This window comes from Haemaphysalis longicornis, unplaced genomic scaffold (assembly GCF_048455015.1).
Source record: "Haemaphysalis longicornis isolate Haplotype H1 unplaced genomic scaffold, Haemaphysalis longicornis Haplotype H1 scaffold_10, whole genome shotgun sequence".
Taxonomy (NCBI): domain Eukaryota; kingdom Metazoa; phylum Arthropoda; class Arachnida; order Ixodida; family Ixodidae; genus Haemaphysalis; species Haemaphysalis longicornis.
Window position 1 is genome coordinate 98,225,060 of NW_027526204.1, and position 23,596 is coordinate 98,248,655.

Consider the following 23,596-nt stretch of genomic DNA (forward strand, 5'->3'; position numbering starts at 1 on the left):
AAAACGTAATGTTGCAATCAGCGCGTCGGCGGAGGTAAGACTGCGTGCAGCCGCACTTTCGACGCATACGAGTGCGGGTGGATATGTTCCGAAGCACGCCTCTGGTTTACTGGGCCCGCTCGCTGTTCGAGCGGGATATATAAATGAACTTCCGTCATGTCACCCTACAGTGAAACGTGTCGTATAAACGAAATTTTTATACGGACTATTAAGCACCCAGGCATAACTAAGACAGATAACATAACTAAAGCCCGTACTACATGGAGCGATTTCGCCTGCGAATTCGCTGATGCGGCGCCGCTCGTGCGGCAAAACACTCTTATGGAAACAGAAAAACAAAAAACAAGGGTCAACTTCAGCAAGTTCCATCACCAATCTCCGAAACAAACCGCACCTCCACGACTGATGTTTTTCTGCCGCGTCCCAAAACTTTTTTTTTTTTTCCACTGACCGTAATGCAAAAAACGGACCGCGTTCCGTTAAAAGATGCTCCTCAAGCCTCTCCTCACGGGCGCGCAGGACGACGCGCTTCCGCACGCGTTTCCCCTCTCCGGAAACCGGCCCGGCAGCCGGCAGAAACCCGCACGGAGACTGCCGTACCGGTTTCGCACCGGAACAGACAACGCGTCGTTTTCCGCACACGTGTTTCCACCTTTAAAGGGACCATGAAGACGAAATACAATTTCCTATAATCTGAGAAGTGCCTATTTTCCCTTTCCCACGTGCAGGATAGCAAACTAGGCTCTAGCCAGGTTAACTCTCCTGCCTTCCTTCTACACCCTTCCTTCCTTCCTATAATTTGAGAGAATTAGGCTTCAGAACATCACACAGCTCCATTTCAGCCACGAAAGACGTTAGAAACGCAAGCGGCGTTAAAAAACTTTCACATTTCGCGCTAGTGACGCAATAGGCAGGAGTGACGTAATATGGGCAGCAGTATAAAACATCTTTATCAGTGCATTAACTGCACGCTATCATTCAGGCGATGCGATAAAACGGAAATAGAGGCCCCACTATCATGTCATAGGTTTTAGCGATAGCTTAGGTCCACTGCCGCCAATCACACAAAGGGGATTCTGTGACGTCATAGAAAAGGCGCCAGAAAGTGGATGGGGAGTCGCCACTGCTTCGCATGTTTTCCTCAAATACCTCGATTACTTGCTAAAAGTTTGCGATAAAGCGAATGCCATTGTTAGCGGCACGACGGAGTCTTTTTGTGTTTTGTCTTCATGGCCGCTTTAACCGTTTTTAGGGGCGAGACCCCTCAGGGGCTGGGGCTGTTGGCGTCTCCTGTCGATTTATTGACTGTGGTGTTTAACGCACCGACGCCACGCAGGCGATGAGGCGCGCCGTATACTGGATGGCTCCGGATTAATTTTGACCACCTGGGGATCTGTGTCGTGCGCCGAAATCTCGTACACACGGGCGTTCTTGCTTTCCGCCTCCATCAGAAAAGCGGCCGCCGCAGCGGGCCCGGGAATAGAACCCGCGACGTGCCCGCGACCTCGTGCTCAGCAGCGCAACGCCTTAGCCCCTGAGCTACCGCGGCGGGTGCGTCTCCTGTCGTCGTCGTAATCGCAGTCTCATGTAGTCACGGTACTTCAACACCGGGACACTCGTTTACGCCTCTAGCTGAAGCGCTTCGTGCTTCAAAGACACGAGACTTTTACAGCAAAGCTGTATACCTCCACCCCCCTCAACGGTTTCATCTCCGTTGGCAAAAACGCCAAGGCGCCAAGAATACACTTACACACTGCATGCTTCGCCACTCCCCAGGTTTCACGTTAGTGGAGATGGCCCGGGATTTTTTGTGGGGGAAGTCCGGCGCCCCGCCCCTCGGGGCGCCTTTTGAAGCACGGGGAGATAAGAAAAAAGGCTTATTAAATACCGGCTACACGATACGGAGCACTTAATTAACTCAAGATTACGACGATGGTTACGGTGCTCGCGTGCAATCAAGGAAGGCGCCAAAGGCCACGGCCGGGACCTTGCTCCGTGGCCGGGACTTTCCCAGACCGATAAGCGCGGCGAGTGGGCAGCGCCTCTTATCACCGGCCTAAACTCGACGGCGGCTTCGTTACGTAACTAGCGGGCCCACTCGCTGCTGCGGTCGGGTTTATCGAAAAGAACCGCACGTAACGCTGCAGGGCAAACAGACAAAACAAGCGCAGCCACGCAATGATTTCAAAGTACACCTCCACCTTACTTCCGGGAGAGCGATACAAGAGGCTGTTATGTTCGGGCTCCTCATTTAATTAAGGAAAGCCGCCGGTGGCTCATGTTCGGCGTCGCGTACGCTGGTTGCGGCTATTCCGTGTCCCTTTCATGTAGCCGCACGGACGCCAAGTTCGGGGCCGCGGAGAGCGTGTTTTGTGCCCGTCCTATTGTGTGTCAAAAGACGGGGGGCGCTTGGCCTGAGAACCTCTGTCGCGTCGGAGGTGGCTGGGTCATTCGTCATGACGAGCTCACGGCAAGCTAAATGATCGTGCCTCTTAGTGTAGAAAGGTCGCGCGGTGTAAGTTTGGAGGAATCTGCGACGTCGGCGGAGGCGCTGGTCATTGACGGGTCGTTCGCCTTGAAGACGATCGCTTGGGCCTGATGCGCTTCTTCCCGGGGGACAGACGACAGGCGGCGGTGTCCTTAGTCTGGGAGGGGATTAGCGGCGACTCCCGCATTGTCCCGACGCGCGCGCAGACGAGGGGGCAGGGCAGACGCGGGGGGATGTTAACCTCGCAAAGACCGCTGTAAGCCTTCCGCTTGGCCTTTGAGCAGAGGCCGCCCGCTGAACGTAATGGTGCGTCCACTCCGCGCGGTCGGTGACTTTAGGCCGCAGATGTCCTGTATTTGCTGGTCGGGTGCAACAGCGTGCGTGGGAAACGCACCACGAGTGCATAAGAGAGAGGGTTGGGTCACGTGACCGCAGGTGGGGACATGTGTGTGATTGGCTGGTTGCTGTGGCCAATCAATGATTTGTAATAATTGTGTTGAAAGGTTTTTCTCTCTTTCTTGAACGCCCCCTTCTTGGAGGCGGGGTTTTTCGTATCAAAACCGGAGTGTTTGGTTTTGTCGAGGGTCGGTCGAGAGGGGATCTAGTTTAGTATAGATCTCGGCCGAACAGGCTGCTGCTGTCAGAGTGACAATGTAACCGTCACTCTGACCTGATGTAAAGTTGGAGTCTTTGTAAATAATGTAAATAAACCTAATATCCAGCAAGGAAGGCAGTCCTCATCCCTCACCCGCTCCAAGCATCGGTCGTCGGTCATCGGAGCGAGTCGAGATCGTCCTCTCGGCTCGCCCATCAAAAGAACATCACTATTTCGCCTCCATCGGTTCGCCAAGAAGATGGAGAGGCGAAATTTAACTGGCGCAGTCGACAGGATGACCACTACCATCGGCTGGAGCTGGTGGGGAACTGCGGAGAGACTCCTTCAACGCAAGGTTCGGCTCCGACCAACGACGAGCCAGACTCCAAGCATCGACGGGGCGACACCTCAGCGGGAGGCCTCGTGAGTTTCGGCTCAGTGCGGCAGCAGCCGCGATTCAACGGCAACGGGGCGACACCTCAGTGGGAGGCCTCGCGGGCTCCGGCCCAGGGCGGCGTAAGCCGCGGTTCAACGGGGCGACACCTCTGCGGGAGGCCTCGTGGGCTTCGGCCCAGGGCGGCGTAAGCCGCGGTTCAACGGGGCGACACCTCAGCGGGAGGCCTCGGGGGCTTCGGCCCAGGGCGGCGTAAGCCGCGGTTCAACGGGGCGACACCTCAGCGGGAGGCCTCGTGGGCTCTGGCCCAGGGCGGCGTAAGCCGCGGTTCAACGGGGCGACACCTCAGCGGGAGGCCTCGGGGGCTTCGGCCCAGGGCGGCGTAAGCCGCGGTTCAACGGGGCGACACCTCAGCGGGAGGCCTCGGGGGCTTCGGCCCAGGGCGGCGTAAGCCGCGGTTCAACGGGGCGACACCTCAGCGGGAGGCCTCGTGGGCTCTGGCCCAGGGAGCACGGCCCCATCCCAGCGGCGAGAGCGGCGCATCGGGTCCACGAGCTGCTGCACCAGCGACACTACGACCCGGCCGAACCCGGAGCGGGCACAGGTGGGCCCTGACTTGCTTTCTCCGGGTTTACCATGGCCACTATGCTAACGGGATGTCGCGGCACCGAACGAAAGGTTAGTGCCATTGTGCTCGAGATTGAGGAGTTGAGAGCGGAGTTAGCTCTCAAAAATGCCCAGCACGCTTTGGAAAAAGCAAGGCTAGCGGGTAGCAGGGGCGCGGGTAGCCCGTCCGTATGGACGGCTGAGGAGCTCAGTGCTCAATTAGCCCAAGGGCGAGCGGAGATCGCTTATGAAAAAGCGAAGCTTCGCAAGATTGGTGGCCTCGAAGAGGACGCCAAGGTTTTTACAGTGTTTGTTCCCTCGTGGGCGCTTCGAGCGCCACGGGATGAGGAGAGTGGGAATGTAGTGGAGGTGGCCGAAGCCACCCCAGTTGTTGAGCGACACCGTAGCGTTCCCACTGCTACCGATGAGATCGTGGAATCTCGCGAGGCAGAGGTCTTAGCTGCCGAACTTCTTTCTGTGGAGGTGGACGATGAGCAGCCGTCTCTCGCCGAGGCAGCACAAGGGGCATGCAAGGGCAGCGGAACAGCGCGCCTAATTGTTGAGCTTCCGTGCGCGAAGCATGAGTGTGCAGGCGGCCCGCGGCGTCTTGCGCGTAGCTCGATTCCGACGGGCCCAAGAACGCGGAACGCGGGGGCAGGTGTGGCGCCGCAGGTGCGACATCGTCGTACGCGTTACCGCCGGGTAGGGTGTTCCTTCTCTCCCGGGAGCAGAGGACACCGCGAGCCGAACCAGGGTTCGTGTAGGATCAGCTGGTGGCGCACAACACGGAATCAGCTTCCGTGCGACGGTCGGTGTGTGCCGCCGCGGAAAGGGGCGTTAGCGCTGAATAGTGTGCAGTGCGAGACAGGGACGGTTCAGTGTTGTTTGCCGCACACTTAGTGGTTAGCGTTTTGCGGTTTTTTTTTCTGCTATTTTTTTTATGTGTAGGGTTCGCTCCGACGAGCGTTATTCTTAGTTGTCCCTGTACTGTAGTTCTCCCCCTTGTTTTTAGTTTTTTTTTTATTGTGCATGTGTTGGTTGCGTTCAGCTGTCGTAAGTCGTGTGATTTGCGAGAAGCGCAGCCTGGCGATCTTAACGCTGTCTTCCTGAGGAGTAGAGCCGCTGTTACAGCACGGTAGGGAGTTTACCTCTGGGTACAATGGCGAGTGCCTTTCTTTATTTGCGCTCGTTGGCATGTGGCCATGGTGGGCCATGGAATGTGCAGGTAGGGCCCCCTTGTGGCGCTAGTGTGCGAACTGGTGTTTGAAGTACTGAGAAATGAACTTTCAGTACATCGCATGTGGACAGCGAGTGAACCGCAACCGGGACGAACAATCTGTGTCGCATTCCGAAAGAACCGGCGTCCGCGAGTGCGTGAAGAAACGCTGAACTTTCTTTAAACGTTTTGTTATTGGTACAGAAGTAGCCTCATTTTGAGCGTTTGGGTTTTGTTCGGGTGTTGTTTTTTTTCTTTCATTAGAGTGAAAGAATGTTCCTACATGCGCTGAACGGTTAAGGATGGATGGTGTCATTCATCCAGTTGTCAAGTTGTAACATTTATACCCTTCGTGGGGTTGGTTGTCTTTAATGGTAGAGGGTGCCACGAGTTTGTTCTCACGGGCCCTGTAGTTGAGCGTCTTCGTTTATTGTTTGATGTTGCGCAAGCCATGGCTAGGCAAAGGCACTGAGTATGCCGTGTTGTATCCGTTTTTGGTGCAGTTGGCCGGCGCATTGTGCTGGTTGGGTTGGTGTGTACCGGGTTAATTTTTTTTATTATTGTATTGTATTGTATTTTGTAGTGTACTCGCGTAACGGCTTGAGCGCGTTTTGTTTAGTTCTTGCTCTGCAGTAAGACATAACGTGCAGTGAGAGTTAATGTTGTACGTACAGCTAGTGTACGGACAACATTCTTAGTGCGGAGGTGTTATGTTCGGGCTCCTCATTTAATTAAGGAAAGCCGCCGGTGGCTCATGTTCGGCGTCGCGTACGCTGGTTGCGGCTATTCCGTGTCCCTTTCATGTAGCCGCACGGACGCCAAGTTCGGGGCCGCGGAGAGCGTGTTTTGTGCCCGTCCTATTGTGTGTCAAAAGACGGGGGGCGCTTGGCCTGAGAACCTCTGTCGCGTCGGAGGTGGCTGGGTCATTCGTCATGACGAGCTCACGGCAAGCTAAATGATCGTGCCTCTTAGTGTAGAAAGGTCGCGCGGTGTAAGTTTGGAGGAATCTGCGACGTCGGCGGAGGCGCTGGTCATTGACGGGTCGTTCGCCTTGAAGACGATCGCTTGGGCCTGATGCGCTTCTTCCCGGGGGACAGACGACAGGCGGCGGTGTCCTTAGTCTGGGAGGGGATTAGCGGCGACTCCCGCATTGTCCCGACGCGCGCGCAGACGAGGGGGCAGGGCAGACGCGGGGGGATGTTAACCTCGCAAAGACCGCTGTAAGCCTTCCGCTTGGCCTTTGAGCAGAGGCCGCCCGCTGAACGTAATGGTGCGTCCACTCCGCGCGGTCGGTGACTTTAGGCCGCAGATGTCCTGTATTTGCTGGTCGGGTGCAACAGCGTGCGTGGGAAACGCACCACGAGTGCATAAGAGAGAGGGTTGGGTCACGTGACCGCAGGTGGGGACATGTGTGTGATTGGCTGGTTGCTGTGGCCAATCAATGATTTGTAATAATTGTGTTGAAAGGTTTTTCTCTCTTTCTTGAACGCCCCCTTCTTGGAGGCGGGGTTTTTCGTATCAAAACCGGAGTGTTTGGTTTTGTCGAGGGTCGGTCGAGAGGGGATCTAGTTTAGTATAGATCTCGGCCGAACAGGCTGCTGCTGTCAGAGTGACAATGTAACCGTCACTCTGACCTGATGTAAAGTTGGAGTCTTTGTAAATAATGTAAATAAACCTAATATCCAGCAAGGAAGGCAGTCCTCATCCCTCACCCGCTCCAAGCATCGGTCGTCGGTCATCGGAGCGAGTCGAGATCGTCCTCTCGGCTCGCCCATCAAAAGAACATCACTATTTCGCCTCCATCGGTTCGCCAAGAAGATGGAGAGGCGAAATTTAACTGAGGCGGTCGCCAGACTAGTACGCAATCGATAGGCGTAAAACAAACGCAAGTGAATCTACAACGCATTCTTCTCAATTGTTTTACATCGACGTTAAATTAAAGGATACATGAACGGGACGGAGACTCGATACCTCCCAGGGTAGCCACCGTTTTGCGTACGCAGCGCCGTTTTAACTAGCTGATTTACTGGTTTGAACGTTTGCTCGGGGGCGTAGGCGCGTAAGCTGGTTTGAGCTAGATGTTCATGGGGCGGGCGTGTTCTAGACTCCGCTTTGTGGCACGCTTCAGGAGACAAAGTTGGTGCATGAGTCAAGTGATCTGCACACAAAATAACTCCGTTTTGGACCGCAGTGCAGGCGAAATTCGTGTCGTAGAGTGATAACGGACAAAGGGGTGCCTATGATTGACCTGAAGAGATATTAGGGGCGAGGCCCCTAGGGGCTGGGCCTGTTGGCGTCTCTTGTCGTCGTCGTAATCGTCGTTCGACTCATGTAGACACGGTACTAAAACACCCGGAAACTCGCTTAAGCCTCGCGCTAGAACGTAACACGTACTAAAAAAGCATCGGAACACTCGTTTACGCCTCGCGCTGGAGCGCTTCGTAACGCGTTCAGAAAAAAAAAAAAAAAATCACCGGGACACTCGTTTACGCCTCGCGCTAGAGAGCCCCCTGCTTCAAACAAAGAGACTTTTACAGCAAAGCTGTATACCTCCCACAGCCAACGGTTTCATCGCCGTGGGCAAAAACGCCAAGGCACCAAGAATACACTATACACTGCATGCTTCACCCCTCACCAGGTTTCACGTTAGTGGAGATGGCCCGGGAGCCTTCTAACTCTCACAGTGGCCGCGTTTTTAAAAAAAAAGTTTAGCCATTATGGGACCAGTTGCTGCTCTTCACCGAGGAGGCATTCGAGTTGCCGGAAGAGGATACGTGCTAGCATGACGCGTGATCACGAAATATGATGCAGTTACGGCGAAAACAGGACTCGGTAAACAAAACACCACGTCTTTTCGGCAGGGATAAACGGATCGAACTTCTACTAACTCCTCTCCCCCACGTTGCAAAGCCAACTTGCAGTAAAGGACTGTCGCTCTCCCAGCCCCAGAGAGCCCATTTAATTTTCCCCTTTTTTTTAGGATGTGGGTTCGATTCCCGGCCGCGGCGGCCGCTTTTCTGATGGAGGCGAAAAGCAAAAACGCCCGTGTGTTCGAGATTTCGGCGCACGTTAAAGGGACACTGAAGTGATATGTAAACATTGCGGGATTACTTGCGCAAATTGTAGTCCGAAGTCCCCAGGCCATGTTTCGACCACTCTGGGCGCGTTTACGCGATTTTATTTAGTAGAAAAATTAATTTGAAAATGCTGTCCTCCTCTCTTTACGCTCGCCCATTTTCTGCGGCGTTTTCGTGTGACGTCGAGAGGAGCCGAGCTCGCAATTGGCTGCGCTACCAGCGCTACTGCACGGCTCCCCTGCCTTCAGACAGTCAGTCGGCCCAGCGTTTCGTCCGCCGGCCGCCGACGGGTCGTTGCAATTCGTTCGCTCAGTTGAAACGAAGCCAGGACACGTTTGTGAATGGTAGAATCTGCCTTTCTTTACTTGGTTAGTTTGTACACTGTATCTAGCTCCAAGTCAAGGTCGCTTCACACAAGCGCACATGCGACGCTTCGCTGACTGGTACGCCAGTAGGAAAATATAAGGCCTCTTGAAGGCGGGAGAAGAGTCAGCGAAGTCAATATAGGTACTAAGGAAATAAAATCAACTGATATTTTTACCGCACAGCGTAAAACTAGGGTGCGGGAAGCACTTTTTTGCGCTGGGCGAACAAGCACAGCGGCCAGCAGCACGACTACGCATCTGCGAACGCTTTTCCGTCTACGAAATGCAATTGCTAGACGTGAGCTATTGTGGAAACTCGGGCAACGCTTACTGCACGAGCGCAATACAACAAATAGTCACCTAAGCTGCTTGAAATGCCAAAACTAAATAAAAATGTAAACTGGTTGTACAATATATACCCTATATTACCAAGGCCCGCGGAGCCCGCTCCGTGGCCTAGTGGTTTGGGGCGCCAGATATGCCACCGCAAGTATTTTGCAAGTCAGGAGTTCGAATCCCCGCGGGTACGTGCTTTTTTTTTTTTTTTTGTCAGTTAACTTTTTCGTTTTCCGCCGATGTTTTCTATGTTGAGTTCACCTTTTTTTGGGCCGTAACGTTCATGGCTCCACGAACTAGTTCACAAAACGCGCGCAGGCTGGCACTGGCGCGCTTGCGAGTTCTCGTTGGCGTGCTGTTGCCATAAGCACCGACTGCTTGCAGGCAGTGGGCACAGGCCAGAATGAACAGACCCTTGGCCTGGTGCGAACGCGCTTTTTGCGATACAGGCATGAGGGAGGCAAGCTCCAAATATGGGGGAAAAGCGCATGCCATTTGGGCGTCTGCGGGTACGCGGAGGGCGTTCATGCACTGCGTAGGTTTCGGCTAGTGAATGCTACGATTCCAAGCCGTCCTAGGAGGCTTACCTTATGCATTTTTACAGCTGACAACATGGCAGAAGCGCGGTACGATGATTACTGAGTTATTGAGAATGCCCATCCAACAACGCCAACGGTTGTGTTTTACAGAACCGAAACCGAAACCGAAACTTGTTTGGTTGCTCACCTTGGGCATCGTCCAATCACGGTGCCCGCTCCTCCTAACGTCACAGCTTTAGTTGGTGCAGCCGCCGCAAACCGCGCATGGTAGTTTTTCTTCTTTCGCGCTTTGTAAAATAATTACCGATTTGTCAATCGTAAAAACGATGAAAAGTGTGCTAATTTGAGCCAGTCTACGCAGTGCAAGCAAAAACGGGAGCTTGACAAATTCACTTCAGTGTCCCTTTAAAGATCCCCAGGTAGTCAAAATTAATCCGGAGCCCTCCACTACGGCGCGCCTCAGCGCCTGCGTTGCGTGGGCGCGTTAAACCCTATACAGTCAATCAATTTTCCCTTTTCTCCGCTGTTACCAGGTGGTGCAGAGGGAATTCAGTTTAAAAAAACACTGGCAAAGGAAAACGCTGTGCGCCGAAGTGCGAGGTACAAGCTTCCCATCTGGCCCACCTCTTGGCAATCCTTTAATTAAACTAATGCAGAAAGTATTGACAATAACTCAGCGCCGTCAAGGAAAGGAACCGGCCGCGCCATCATGACCCGCGCGCCGCGTCAGCTGGGTGCGAGGCTAGGCTTTCTTTCCCCTTACCTTGTGGAACGGTCGAAGTTCCGAGCCCGCTACATACGGTGTCATTTCGAGGAAGGTACAGAACTACACTGTCGGGGCCACGGTAATATAAAGACCTGTCTCGACTAAGCGACCTATAAAGCGATATATATATATATATATATATATATATATATATATATATATATATATATATATATATATATATATATATATATATATATATATATATATATATATACTACACACACGCCATACGTATAATTCATTACTCTTTTTCTGAAAAAACAAAATCTTCTGACAGTTGTAGTTTCAAACAAGCTTTAAAAAAAGTTCATATTCGCTCACGCGCCGCAGCTATTACCCTAGATATACGAAGACCGCCGTAGGGGGTGTGCTAGACATTAACATGGAGAGCTTTGGGATACCATTTGCTAGCTTTGTGTAAACGCAGCGTTAGATTTTTGCAGCCCCCAACGTTGGCACTTTGACTAGAGCTTTATAATAACCTTCTGTCGGCTTCACGCGGCCCAGCGCTAATGGTCACTGCGCCATCTGTTGAACGGCATGCGAAGAGAGCGACAAGCTACTCACACTTTCGGGGCCACCCGATGAATCGAATGCAAAGCGACTAGCTTTCCCGTATGGCGCCAGCCAAGTAGACGGAATTCTCCACGACTACTCAAACTAGCGCAAACAAAATCTTGCACGTCAAGACATGGTTTGGAAACCGTGCACAACTGCGATACCAAAGCTCTCTTAAAGGGTCCCCGAAGTGAATTTGTCAAGCTTCTGTTTTTGTTTGCATTGCGTAGACTGACTCAGATAAACGCATTTTTCATCATTTTCATAAGGCTGAGATGGACCTGAGTAAGTTAACAATAGCTAGTTCTTCCAAATTGAACGAACCTATTTATATATATAAGAGGAGAAGCCCCTTAGGAGCTGGAACTTTTGGCGTCTCCTGTCGTCGTCGTAATCATCGCCTCATGTGGTCACAGTACAAAAACACCGGGAAAACTCCTTCGCGCCTCGCGCTATAGATTTTAACGCGTACTAAAAAAAACCCGAGACACTCGTCTACGCCTCGCGCTGGAGCGCTTCGTGCTTCAAAGACAAGAGACTTTAACGGCGAAGCTGTATACCTCCACCCGCCAACGGTTTCATCTCCGTTGGCAAAACGCCAAGGTACCAAGAATACACTTATACACTGCATGCTTCGCTCCACCCCAGGTTTCACGTTAGTGGAGATGGCCCGGGATTTTTTTTTTTTTTTGTCTTCATGGCCCCTTTAAGTGACATGCTGTGAATAATTTCGGTGAAATCCTGCCCTTCCCTATGGGAAACTTCCAATCATTTTTATGAAGTGTTAAGTTGCCAGTAGACCAAGTACACTCATTAAAGATGTCCTCCAAGAGCACTACGCACGCCTCCTCTACTGTCTGCTTTCTCAATGCTTCCATCACTGCCTGCAGCGGATTCTATCTAATGAAAGGCGTCTTCATAGTCTAAAGGTAGGAAGGTTTATTACATTCTTTTTTTCGCTATCAGGCTTGCGGAATGACTGTGATCCATGTTTGAGAAGCCTTTCCCAATTCCAGCCTGTTGCTTAGATTGTTGGAATTCTAGTGTGTCACTTATGCGGTTAACTACTATCTTTGTAAACCACTTGTATACAACAAAAAGTAAGCTGACTGGTCCTCACCGTTCTTGTCAATCTGAACTATATACATGTGTTAGATTTTTCCAGGCCAGTGGTACCTTCAATGTCCCGAGGCACTTTGAGAGTAATTTTGCTAGCTTTCCTGGCACGCACGCACGCACGCACGCACGCACCAACCGGCCGGAACATCGAAACGCTTGATCAAACACATAAACAATCACAACAACATCAAGGGAAAGGAGACGAAGTCCAGCCATTCTGTTCTGTTTACCTTGCCAGCGGACAACTCGGCAGACAGCACTCGCGACGAAGATCCCGAGGCTGCAACAGGGGCCAACTGCCTTCGCGAATTCCAATTGCGAGCGACGTATAACACCGGATATTCGTTGCGGACGTGCACTGGCCGCGGCGTTCGCGCACGCAACCTAAGATCAAACTCTTTTTCAGGTCCCTCCACGCCGCTCAGCCAACAGGCCTCGCCGGTTCCGCTCTGATCGAACCACACGCAACGAGAATGAAAAGGTCAGACAGCGTAGGGAAGGGGTACATAATAAGAGAGAAGGAGAGGGAGAGGGAGAGAGAAAAGAAACGCCACTCGGAATAACGACGCCTTTTGAGGTTAACCACTGCCTTGACGTCCATCGTTCTGCGTAAACAAGCCAAACCAGCCCGGTGAACAAACGCGAGGAAAAAAGTACCGACGGCCAACTCGTCTTAACTACGCGTCCGTTTCCGGCACTTAAACAAGCGGCCGGCCCTGGCCCGCGCGACGGGTGGTAGTTTACGAGCGCGCGTGCGCGCCCGATTACGTCGCTTGTTAGTCGTATAGTTGTAATACAGAGAAACAACGGCTCGTAGTGCGTTATAACTATGTGCCACACTCCGACTGGTCTATCCGTCTGCGCGAACGCTGAGCGGAGCGGTAAACTCGTTTAACGATCGGCATTCGCTCGCTCCGAACGGGGGATAAACGTGATCGACGACTGCTTGTGTTCACACGCTGCGGCTTGGATTGGCTTGGCTTGGGTGGCTGAGTTTGCAATGCAAATGTCTGCAGGCTCGGTTTTGGTGCTGTAGCGGATGGCAGGATTTGTAGCCTTGCAGTGTTTTACCGGCGCTGTCTTCGTCTCGGTGTCCTTGCGCATACCAGCGGCTTTACGCGGGGTGATTTATTGTAACGTTTCGGAAGAAAGCTGCCACAGTTACACAAACAACATCGTTTTAGAAAAGGGAACTTCCAGACGACAAAGTTTGAAAAAAAAATACGAAATTAGTTTTACAATGGCGTCAGAACGCGTGTGTATTCCTCCAGTGAAACGGCAGCAAGTACACGCCGCACTTGAAAACACGGCCGCTTAAAAAAAATCACCATCTTCCCGTAGGGGAACCCTGAGTAGTATGCGAAGCAGCCATGGGGTCAACGCAAGTTCCCATTTCGTGACGTTTCCTTTCGGCTTCGCGAGCCCGAAGTTCGGGATCGGCCTGTCGCCGCTGCCGTTTCTGGCAGCGGCTCGAGCCCTCTTCTCCGCGGCGCTGACACTGGCGTTGACGTTGCAGGTGGCGTTACCGGCGGCGCTGAAGGAGGAGAATGAGGGGAGCGGAACGCACGCGCGCGTCATTTATACCGCGGAGCTACAGTGGCGCCCCGAGCGGAGTATGCAGCTGCTACCGTCGCGCCTCTAACCCTAAGCTGCTTCGCATTAACGCGCGCGGAGCCGCAGGTGTTGCCATTCGTTGCGCAATCCCGGAGAAGAGAGGATGAATTCCGGAGAGGAGAGATGAGACAAGGAGAGGAGGGGGAGGAGCACGCGCATGCGCAGTGGGGGTGTGGACGCCGCACAACGGCGGAGGGAACAGGCGCGACCATAAGCTGCTTCGCATCTAAAAGTGACTGGGCATATGGCGAACCCTTTGCTTCGGGCAGCACAAGCGATAACCGCTGAGCCTGCTTATCGCTTGTGGGGGCCAAGCCCCTCATATCGGGGCGAGGAGGCGCTAGCGACGTCCTTCTCCTTGGTGGGGCGAGGGCGATCCTCGCGCGCTTCCCTCCTCTCCCTACGAGGCGACGGGGGATGCGCGCAGGAGACTCCCCGGGGGAGACCGCCCTTGGGACGAGCAGCGATCGCACGGTACGTAAATGCCCTTCGGCCACTTTTGGCCGGTTCTTGCATTGGCCGTTGTTTCCCACTTCCGTGGGTCACGGCACCCACCGTGTCGATTAGCGCATGCCTCGATTTGCGTCAGTGCGTTTATCTAGGATGCCCGGCGAGTCTCCGCGGGCATATTCCACTTCTTGGTGGGTTGCCCCCGCGTCCGCGATGTGACGGCTTGCGCCGTCTACGGTCAGCGGACGAGCGCCGATGCCGCCCGATCGAGTCCAGCGGCTTGAAATGTGTAGCGGCCACAAAGAGTGTAGCGGCCCCCAAATGTGTAGCGGCCCCTACGTCAGCGAGCGTTGCGGCCGGCCAACGCCGGCGGACGCTAACTGCTGCCCGACTACGGACTGGGCACACGCTGACGGCTGTATGCCCCCGGGGCTAGGTGCGTAGTGCAGTGTAGCGTTTGTATCGTGGTTTCCCGCGTAATAAACCGCTGTACTATGAAATGTATCGCTTCCATGTGAAGTGACGGACAACGTACACTCGCGGCGAGAGTCGTGGCTCGCTCTCGAACCCGTTGTGGGCAGAGTCTCTCGGCAGGGCAGTTCGGTGCTGCGCGAGAGCAGTGAGAATAACGACGGCGCGTTATTCTATTATGTATTATTCTATTCCTTAATGGAAAGGATTTAGGAATAGGATAATATATGCCCACACGCTATGACAAACCGTCGAGGGAGAAGCACATCGCTGGCGTTAACGGCACGGCCAACACCGCCGTCGCTGCCCTGACGCCTTTTAAAAGCGGCAGCGCGCCTTCGGTTGTTTGTGCGAGGAACGCTTGGGAGCACTGCAATCAAGACGCGCAAGCCGGCATGTCACGGGGTGTTTTTTTTTAGGTGCGGAGTGCCGTGGGACCGCACAATGTCCGTCCGCGTCCGTGCGCATAGCATTTACAATCACAAAAACCCCAACAGGCACCGGCAGGATTCGAGCCTGCGCCTGGTAGACCAGACAGAGTTAGTGTCAGTCGTCTTACCCATTGGGCTACGACCCTGAGCTAGCACCCGAGAGTCAAACGGCTTACTCCCTCGCCTGTAACGGTGCGGAGTAGAACGACCTCCCACTGTCCGTCCGCGTCCATACCATCACGCGAAAATCAAGCGAAATTCGATTTGAGCCGTGAGTTGCAGTTTCATTTAGGGAATAATCAAGATGCAACTCACGGCTCAAATCAAATGACAGTCCGGGCGCAAATCGGATGTCACTCGGGGCGCAGCTTGGATGTCATTTCGAGTCCCCGTGCTCCGCACCCTCGCCATGATCCACGGAGTGGAGATGCTGCCTTTTTTTTATTTCGCGGGCATTTTCAGCATCTGTTAATTAGGCCGTTTTGCAAGCCACTCTGCAACTTCTCATTGGAATCTTTGCCTGTAGCTTCGTTGGTTCGGAATTCGGCCAATTAAAATTGACTAATGATGCAATTAAGCAAAATACAAAAAATAGCGTGACGCACTACGCGTACAAAAGTTAGCGACATGCATTTGGTCGCGTCGTCTTAGAGAGCATCGGCATATTTTTAAGCTCTGCCTAAAGTTAGCTGAAACACCCTGTATACGTGTAGCAAAGGTTGGCCATCAAACACACTAGCGGTCGTCATCAAAGTGCGCACTTAACGTGAGGTATGAAATATGACGGGGCACGCCAACGCGTTTCCGTCCGTCCTTCCATCCGATCCGGTCCCATCCTGTCCCATCCGATTCGATCCGTCTGCCCGTCCGTGCGAGAGTGAAATGTTGCTTCCATTTTTAATAAGTCAATATTGTTTAATAGGTCATTCCGAATGAGTCAATACTGCCTGTTGCACAATCATGGATAGTAGGTACGTAGGAACTCGATAATATTAAGCACGGAAGGCGAACTTGGGAAAAGCTATGGTCACTTTTCCGGAAACCCAAGGAGGTCAAAATAATGCATTTGTTGAGCATAAATGGTTAAATGCGGTTAATATGCATTTCGTTAATACGCCCTGGCCGCGCCATTACTCTCGCGTTCACAAACCGCAACCTACCTCCATGCTTGGTTAAATGCAGTTAATGCATTTCGTTAATACGCCCTGGCCGCGCCATTACTCTCGCGTCCACAAAACGGCATCCTCCCTCCATGCTTTTTCCAGTTCCCGTATACACGCGCTCGCATATTTCTCTCCACCACTATTGTACGCGCAAACAGCCAGTCCAGTTTTCTTCCTAGAACAAGTCAGTCAGTATTCTCCACAGCGAAGCGCATAAATGGCGCGAGCGTAAAAAGAAATAGCGAAGACGCTAACTTCTCTCCCGACGGCTTCGCCCGTCGCAGCAGCCGCGGCCCAAGAGCGATCACCGGGATTGTCGAGTGCGCACGTTCAACCGAAGTGAAAGCCGCGCATAGCGGTCGAAACAAACGTCTCGATGCGACAGGCGACGGCACAGAACTGCGGCAATTCGCCCCACTGCCTCGCCTACGAGAAATTATAACGAGGACCTGTTCACCGCTGCTGACAGGTTCGGAAAGTCGCAGGTCGCATGCGATGTACGCGAGAAAAAAAAAGGCCTCGGAGATATGCAGGCAAGCTTAGGCCGTGCCTCCCGACAACGTATGCGTGGCCTATAAAGGTGAGCCGACAATCAATTAAGCGCGAAATCCGCCCTCAACTCCCGCTGCTCCAAGGAAACACCTGAAGGACAACGCAGCTTTGTTCTTTTTTTTTTGTTCCGACCGGAATTCATGCGTCTGAATTTTTTTTTTTCGGAACACAAATATTTGTGCGCTTACGTGAAACTATTAATATAACGACGCGACGCAAGGGCATGAGAAGAAAGCAACAGAGGTCGGATAAAAAAGGGAAGAGACGAGGATAAAATTTGCAAGGTACACATTCGCACGCCGATGAAGAGATTCATTAATTCATCCCGGGTAATTTATACCGGATTAATAGATACCGATTAATTTTTACCTCTCGGGGAATTAATCGAGAGCGCCGAAATATTAAAGTACACGCACGCGTTCTTGTTTGTACAGCCTCCCCTTTGTGCAGAGGAATCTCTGCTTTCGCTAAAAACTGCACACTGAGCCAGGCAGTCAATACAAAAATTAAAATTGTGGGGGACGGGAGCGCTGCGCACGCCAAGCGCACACCTGGGGTAAGAGGAGCGCCGTAGTGGAAGCAGGTTAGCTAATAAGCAGTCCGAAAAACTAAACAAGTATACCTTGAACCTGAAAAAGCAGGTGTCATTGGTTTTCACTCACCCTGCCCTTGGTGACGTCCAGTTAAGACAGGACGGCGGAGTTGTTTTCGACTCCCACCAGAGCTTCTCGGCCCGTCCAGATAACACAACTAGACGTGGGCGGCGAGTCGTCTTTCGAGCGAGTTAAAAGAAACCAGATGCGTCCCTTAACTTTACAGCTCCGCAAGGCCAGTTGGTTCATCAGTTTCGCTTAAAGGAAAAAAAAAAAAAAAACCCTCTTCCTGATTCCGCAAATCGGCACCAGTTTTGTGCGTATAACGGCGACCCGCCTCTACCGCCATATTCACCTGTCAATTCTTCACTTTTGCGCTAAACTGTGCTTCAGAAAAAAAAAAACTCCGGAATACATTTTCTCGTAAGTTTGCGTCCCTTACACAGCGAAGAATGCGGTGTTGTCTCGGGGAGAAGACGGGGGGTCTTTTAATGCCCAAGGTTTCCTTCTACATTCAACAACACCCACCAGCCGGCCGGCGCAAGGAAGACGAAGAACCTGCACAGACTTAGGCCAACCCAGACCAAACAAGACTTTGAACCAACATAGGGCACCAACTCTGCCTAGTAAGTCATGACAGGCAAACCTGAACCTGAAGAAAAAAAAATCCCGGGCCATCTCCACTAACGTGAAACCTGGGGAGAGGCGAAGCATGCAGTGTATAAGTGTATTTTTGAAGCAAGAAGCGTTCTACCGCGAAGCGTAAGCGAGTGTGCCGGTGTGCTTTTTTTTTTTTAGTGCGGGTTACGAAGCGTTTCAGCGCGAGCCGTAAACGAGTGTGCCGGTGTTTTGGCACCGTAACTACATGAGACGAGGGTTGCGACGACTACAGGAGACGCCAACAGCCCCAGCCCCTAAAATAACACACACACAGATGTCAAACGACAACAAAACATGATCAGCGTCACCGGCACACGACCGAAGGAAAATGTCGAAGCAATTAGCCGCCCACTGCAGATAAATGGTACCGTACGAGCGTCAAAATAGGCACGCCAAGCCGACCGATCTTAACGTGCACAACTGTACGGATGGAAAACGAATCCGCTCTTTGCTCTAATCCTAAGCGCCCTATTCTGCAGACATACAGCGGTCACAAGCAGTCACAAAATCGCATGGTCACCGTCGGCAGCAGGAAGGAACTAAACACACGAAAACGTGAGGGAGGAGACCTTCACCACGCCCGCTATCCACAACAAGAGTATACTTCACTCCTCACTTTCTATAGTACTCCCCATTTCAACTGCTGTCCTCAGCGCTAAGCATTTACGGCCGCTATAAAAACTTTATTCTCCCAAGTCAGCGCCCATATACGTCGAGTCGGCTATTACGGCAGCCTCGCTCGCATATAACGAACGCTCGCTCGTTATAACCGAGAGCGGCATGGACCATCGCAGTATTGGGGATAGGGAGTCAACATATTGCGAGCCCAAGTTTTTATAACCAATCGATTCCGCGTATACGGCCTCCGCTGCAAGCGCGGACTCGGCAATATGGGAAGAACATCAACGCCAACGGACCTGGCAACAGCACGGGACAGCTCGAAGACATCGTCGCGCGTGTAAAGCCCACGCTGAGCGCGACAGGCACGAAGTTCAATGCCGGTAGTTTGGCAACCAAGGAGGCCCCTCGACTTCTTAAAACACCGCATTTTCGCGCGTATAACCAGCCCCTGCAAATAACCCTCACCCCCCCCCCCCCCCTTTCCATCGACGAATAAAAAAAATATCCCCCCGTACTGCCTGCATATTTTATACATAAAAGGATGGAACAAAGCTACTGCTCAAGCAACATTCGACATTTGTTTATGCAAAATAACTTAGCTGACTACGTAACTAGATTACTTGCTGCACACATTTTTTCAGGTTGGTATATTGTTGAGCTGTGTGTGCAAAATAAGCACTGTCAGTGGGATAAAACAGTGGCTTAGTCGCTACTACTGCTGTAGGGGCATCACGGCCCAACCCGCATTGCGGTGAAGCTGCGCCAAAGGAAATACCTCGCATAGAATCCGCACCTCGACTTCACTCCTGAAATTTTCGCATTTTTGATGCGGGTTATACGCGCGAAATTACGGTACGGGGAGAAGGATGCCACAATGAAGGTAGGATACCTCAAGGAACGGGACTAACAGATTTACGCTAATTGATTGATTGTAGGGGTTTAACGCGCCGACGCAACGCAGACGATGAGGCGCGCCGTAGTGGAGGGCTCCGGATTAATTTTGACCACCTGGGGATCTTTAACGTGCGCCGAAATCTCGTACACACGGGCGTTTTTTTCTTTTCGCCTCCACCTGAAAAGCGGCCGCCGCGGCCGGGAATCGAACCCGATTTACGCTAGACGTGGAGGGAAGCAACGGAAGCACTCGCCGTAGAGGCCGCACAGGAATCCGGACGACGTAGTACAGAGACGACCGACGTCCGCCAGCCAATCTGTGCGAACGGCGAATACACCCTGCAACGCCGTTACGATGATTACGACGATGATGATAGCTGGAGAGGAGGAAAGATGCTTTCGCCAACTTGACAGGCATAAATTCATCAAGACAGCGCTACCACCAGCGCCGCCGAACAGCAACCGAAAACGTCCTTCCTGGAGAAACCCAAGAGGAAGGAGACCGAACGAAATAAGGATATCACCACCGGGCGAAGGGTCGCGGAGAAATCGGGTCGGAGGGAACATCCGGGAAGGCTGTGCGGGTCACGAACCCCGACGACGTAGTCTCGAGAAGGATGACTGAGATATGTTGGAGCAAGCAACTAGGGAGGAGGCCAGTGAGGAAGATAACGGAACCGGGCATTCCGGACAAGGTGACAACCGCACAATCCTTTGATCCCCCGTCGTGCGCCGTTATAGACGGCCATTCTTATGCTGTATTCGGGTGGTCGCTCTGATACTCCGACTCGGAGTACGCCGATGCGCCGCTTCCCCCAATCCGAGCAAGAGTCACCGCTCCCCAACCGAACGCGTACCCGATCTTGGAGTAGCACGCGACCGTGGCGCCGCGGCGCGGCCAAAACGGCAACTGCAAAGCCAGGCCGGCCAAGGTGTCTCAACAAATGGCGGCCTCCGTATCGGACGCGTTAGCTCCAAGCCAAAGTTCCCCGACATCAGCCGAGCGTCTGTTATTCGCAATGATTGAAGGTAAGAATAGGTGTGCACAACCTTGCGAACGTATTCCTGCACTTTGAACACTGGAAGTGGTTCGGCGAACAGTTCGGCGAACTTCGCAGCGTAAACGTGCGAGTCGTCGTCGTCTGCTGCTGTCCTCCTCGGCGTCGATTTCGAGCTGCAGAAGTAGCGGAGACGGCTCCCCTACACTCAACAGGCGTCTCCGTTTCGACATGATGCGGAGAATAGCACGAGAAGCAAAATCGTCGAAACACTCCCACAACTAACCGCTATCGAGGCCTCAGCACAGAAAGGGAGGATTCAGCGAACGCCACCGACTGGGCAGGCGAGCGGGGCGAGCCAGAGGCGAGCCGCGGCGGCCGGGGTCACGTGACCCAATCGCCTCCGGATTTCGGCGGCACTCCAACTTCGGAGTCAGAGCAGTCGGAGGTGCTCGGAGTGGAGTACGACGCTCTGAGACGACCAACCGAACATACGTCGAGCGCTCGATTTCGACCACCCGAACACGGAGTCGCTTTTCGGAGTGCTCTAGAGCGCTCTAAAACGACCACCCGAATACAGCATTACACTCTTCCTGCGCCGGTGTTCCAGCACGTGCACGATGCTGCCACCTGGTGAACTTCCGACACACTTCTGGAAACACGTCTACCACGGCTCCTGGCGAATTGTTCGCCTTTTTCGCTACGCAATTCAGGCTTTTCAATTGACTCGCGTTCCTAGAATGGTACAGAACTCTCGCGCAATTAAAATTCTCGGGAGAAAGTGCCGTATTATTGTACGCAACAACCCCCCCCCCCCCCCCTTCGCTTGGCAGGTGTAACTTCGTGAAAATAAAAATTCGATCCCAAAAGCGCTGACTCTACACCTGGACAATAACGCGCCAGCCAACAGCGGACGTATCACTTCCTAATTCTGGTTTGGTTGCGCTGGAAATCCAACAAGAATATATCCCCCCCCCCCCCCTAAAGAAAAAAGAACAAGAAAAAAAACGTTTCCCCCTTCGAGTAGAACGAAGCGGCTCGCTTTGAAGCCCCCGCTAAACTAACTCCGGCTGTCACAAAGAACGATCTGTTCAGCTCAGCCATAAGGAGAGTGGCATTAGTATTTTTTTCTCTTTCCGGCGTTCACATCGGCGCCGTTTCAAATGCAGATACTGTTACAAAACGCGCACAAGGCCAGAAAGAAAACAAATGATGACCCAACAAACGTACGACCTCCACACTCCAGCGCATCTCCAATGAACCCAGTGAAGTTTATTTCCACGCACATAACCCCCGAATACCCTCACCCTCCCCCACTCCCTTTCCACACTCTTCAAATCCTGACGTTTGCCCTTTCACGGAGAACCCCCTCCCCCATCAAAATCCCCAATTCCTCGCAACACTTGCACGCAATGCAAATACAGTCAACGAGGCGAAAACTGCACCAAGAAGGGGCAGATGAGAAGATGCGGACTGTAAAAAAAAATGATCAAAAAGACGGTGCAGGTAAGCAGAAACGTGGGGGCAAGAGAGGATGAAAAGCCTCGGGGGAAAGCGTCTCAGAAACGGAAACCATAGACTACTCGCGCGGAGGAAGAGAGCGAAAGAAGAGAGATATGGGGAGAGAGGGAAGGCCCGGTTTATTGACCTTTGCCACGAAATTTGTATGCCAGAGTCGTCAGTGGCGACTTACTGCCGCACACTGTGTGCCATGCCCTTCCCGGCGAGGCCGGCTGGCTCCGGGGAGGAGGGGTCGCGGGAGGACCGGGTGAACTCTCAAAGATGACCCGCTCACCTCTCCCCTCTCTCTCTTCGACTGTCATATTTACCCTCCCACTGGGCCCCTCTCACTCCTTCTCCTCTCCCCCAATCGCAATATTATTTCTCTCTCTCTCTCTCTCGCTCACTCTCACACATGCGCCACTTCAGCGCTCGTATTATACTACAATCCGGGCCACGCCGTTGATAGCCTCTCGTGTATGGACAACGTGCGCGCTCTGCAGCTCATATACGCGCTCGGCCTCCGGACAACGGCGATCTGTTTCGCTCTTTACTTAGCAACATCACCGCCGTTATCGTTCTCTTTCATTTGTTTCTCGGATATACGTCGCAAATCACCGCCCCGCCCTGTTCCAGGAATAAGGCAACGATGGGCAGCGAAGGAACCCGCGCACACCGACGCGTTGCGCGCGTGCAAAACGTGTACGCTTCAAAAAAGCCTCTTTGTTGGCCCACGTTTCGGCGGGAGTCCGGCGAGGCCCTGAAGAGGTGGAATTTCGCCCGATAGTTTTAACCAACTGTGTGGGGGCTCTCGTTTGGTTTGTTCGTCTCTCTTCATCGGGTGCTTCTTCAACCGCCGAGGGCACTTGTCTCAGAAACAACTGTCTCCGAGAGCGGCTTCCTTGGAGCACGAGAGTTCTGCGACGGCCATTTGAAGCTCCATTCTCGGGCTTCACTAATGCGTAGCGTTGTGCGCCCCCGACACCTGAGAACACGAGCGCGCGCAAGGAGCTGACAGCGGCCAGGCGAAGGAGGCGGTCCCCCTAGAGTAGGGAGGAGAACGGAGCTATGTGGAGTGTGACCGCGACGGATGGCGGTCGAGCGCGTTGAAACCCGTGCTGCGTCTCAGAGGTCCTCCACTGAGGACCACTGCTATATATATATATATATATATATATATATATATATATATATATATATATATATATATATATATATATATATATATATATATATATATATATACCGGATTACTCATTCAAAGGATCTCCCTGTCACCTGGAGCAGGGAGTGGGGAAAGGGGGCTGCCTCAACCTCAACACCACACTACCGCAAACACCGGCGAAGGTAATGCATAGTGCTAAAACGGGTTTCAAAACACGTCTTTTTTACCCCTTTGTTCCAAAGAAAACCTACGTCGTCCGTATAATACATCCGCAACCCCCGCACTATCGGCACATAGAAGAGAGCTCGTTCGCTCGCGGGCGATACGGATCCTTTTTCAATCGGGGTCAGCGCCAAAAGCAAAGGCGCACACACACACATCGTCATCGCCGTTGGTCGCTAACGCGAGGCGCGCGCCCAGCG

General features: G+C 52.8%; 1 protein-coding gene across 9 annotated transcripts in view; it reads right to left on the reverse strand.

The window, feature by feature from the left end:
• The window catches only part of LOC144158922 (uncharacterized), a 233,401-nt gene that overhangs the window by 57,998 nt on the left and 151,807 nt on the right, over window positions 1-23,596 (reverse strand). The window contains exon 1 of one of the 9 annotated variants that reach the window (XM_077690118.1): window positions 17,406-17,466. The exons of the other annotated variants lie outside the window; for them this stretch is intronic. The gene's annotated coding sequence lies outside the window, so the exon portion shown is untranslated. Of the gene's footprint in view, window positions 1-17,405; window positions 17,467-23,596 lie in introns of those variants that run through there. 9 annotated transcript variants of the gene reach the window in all.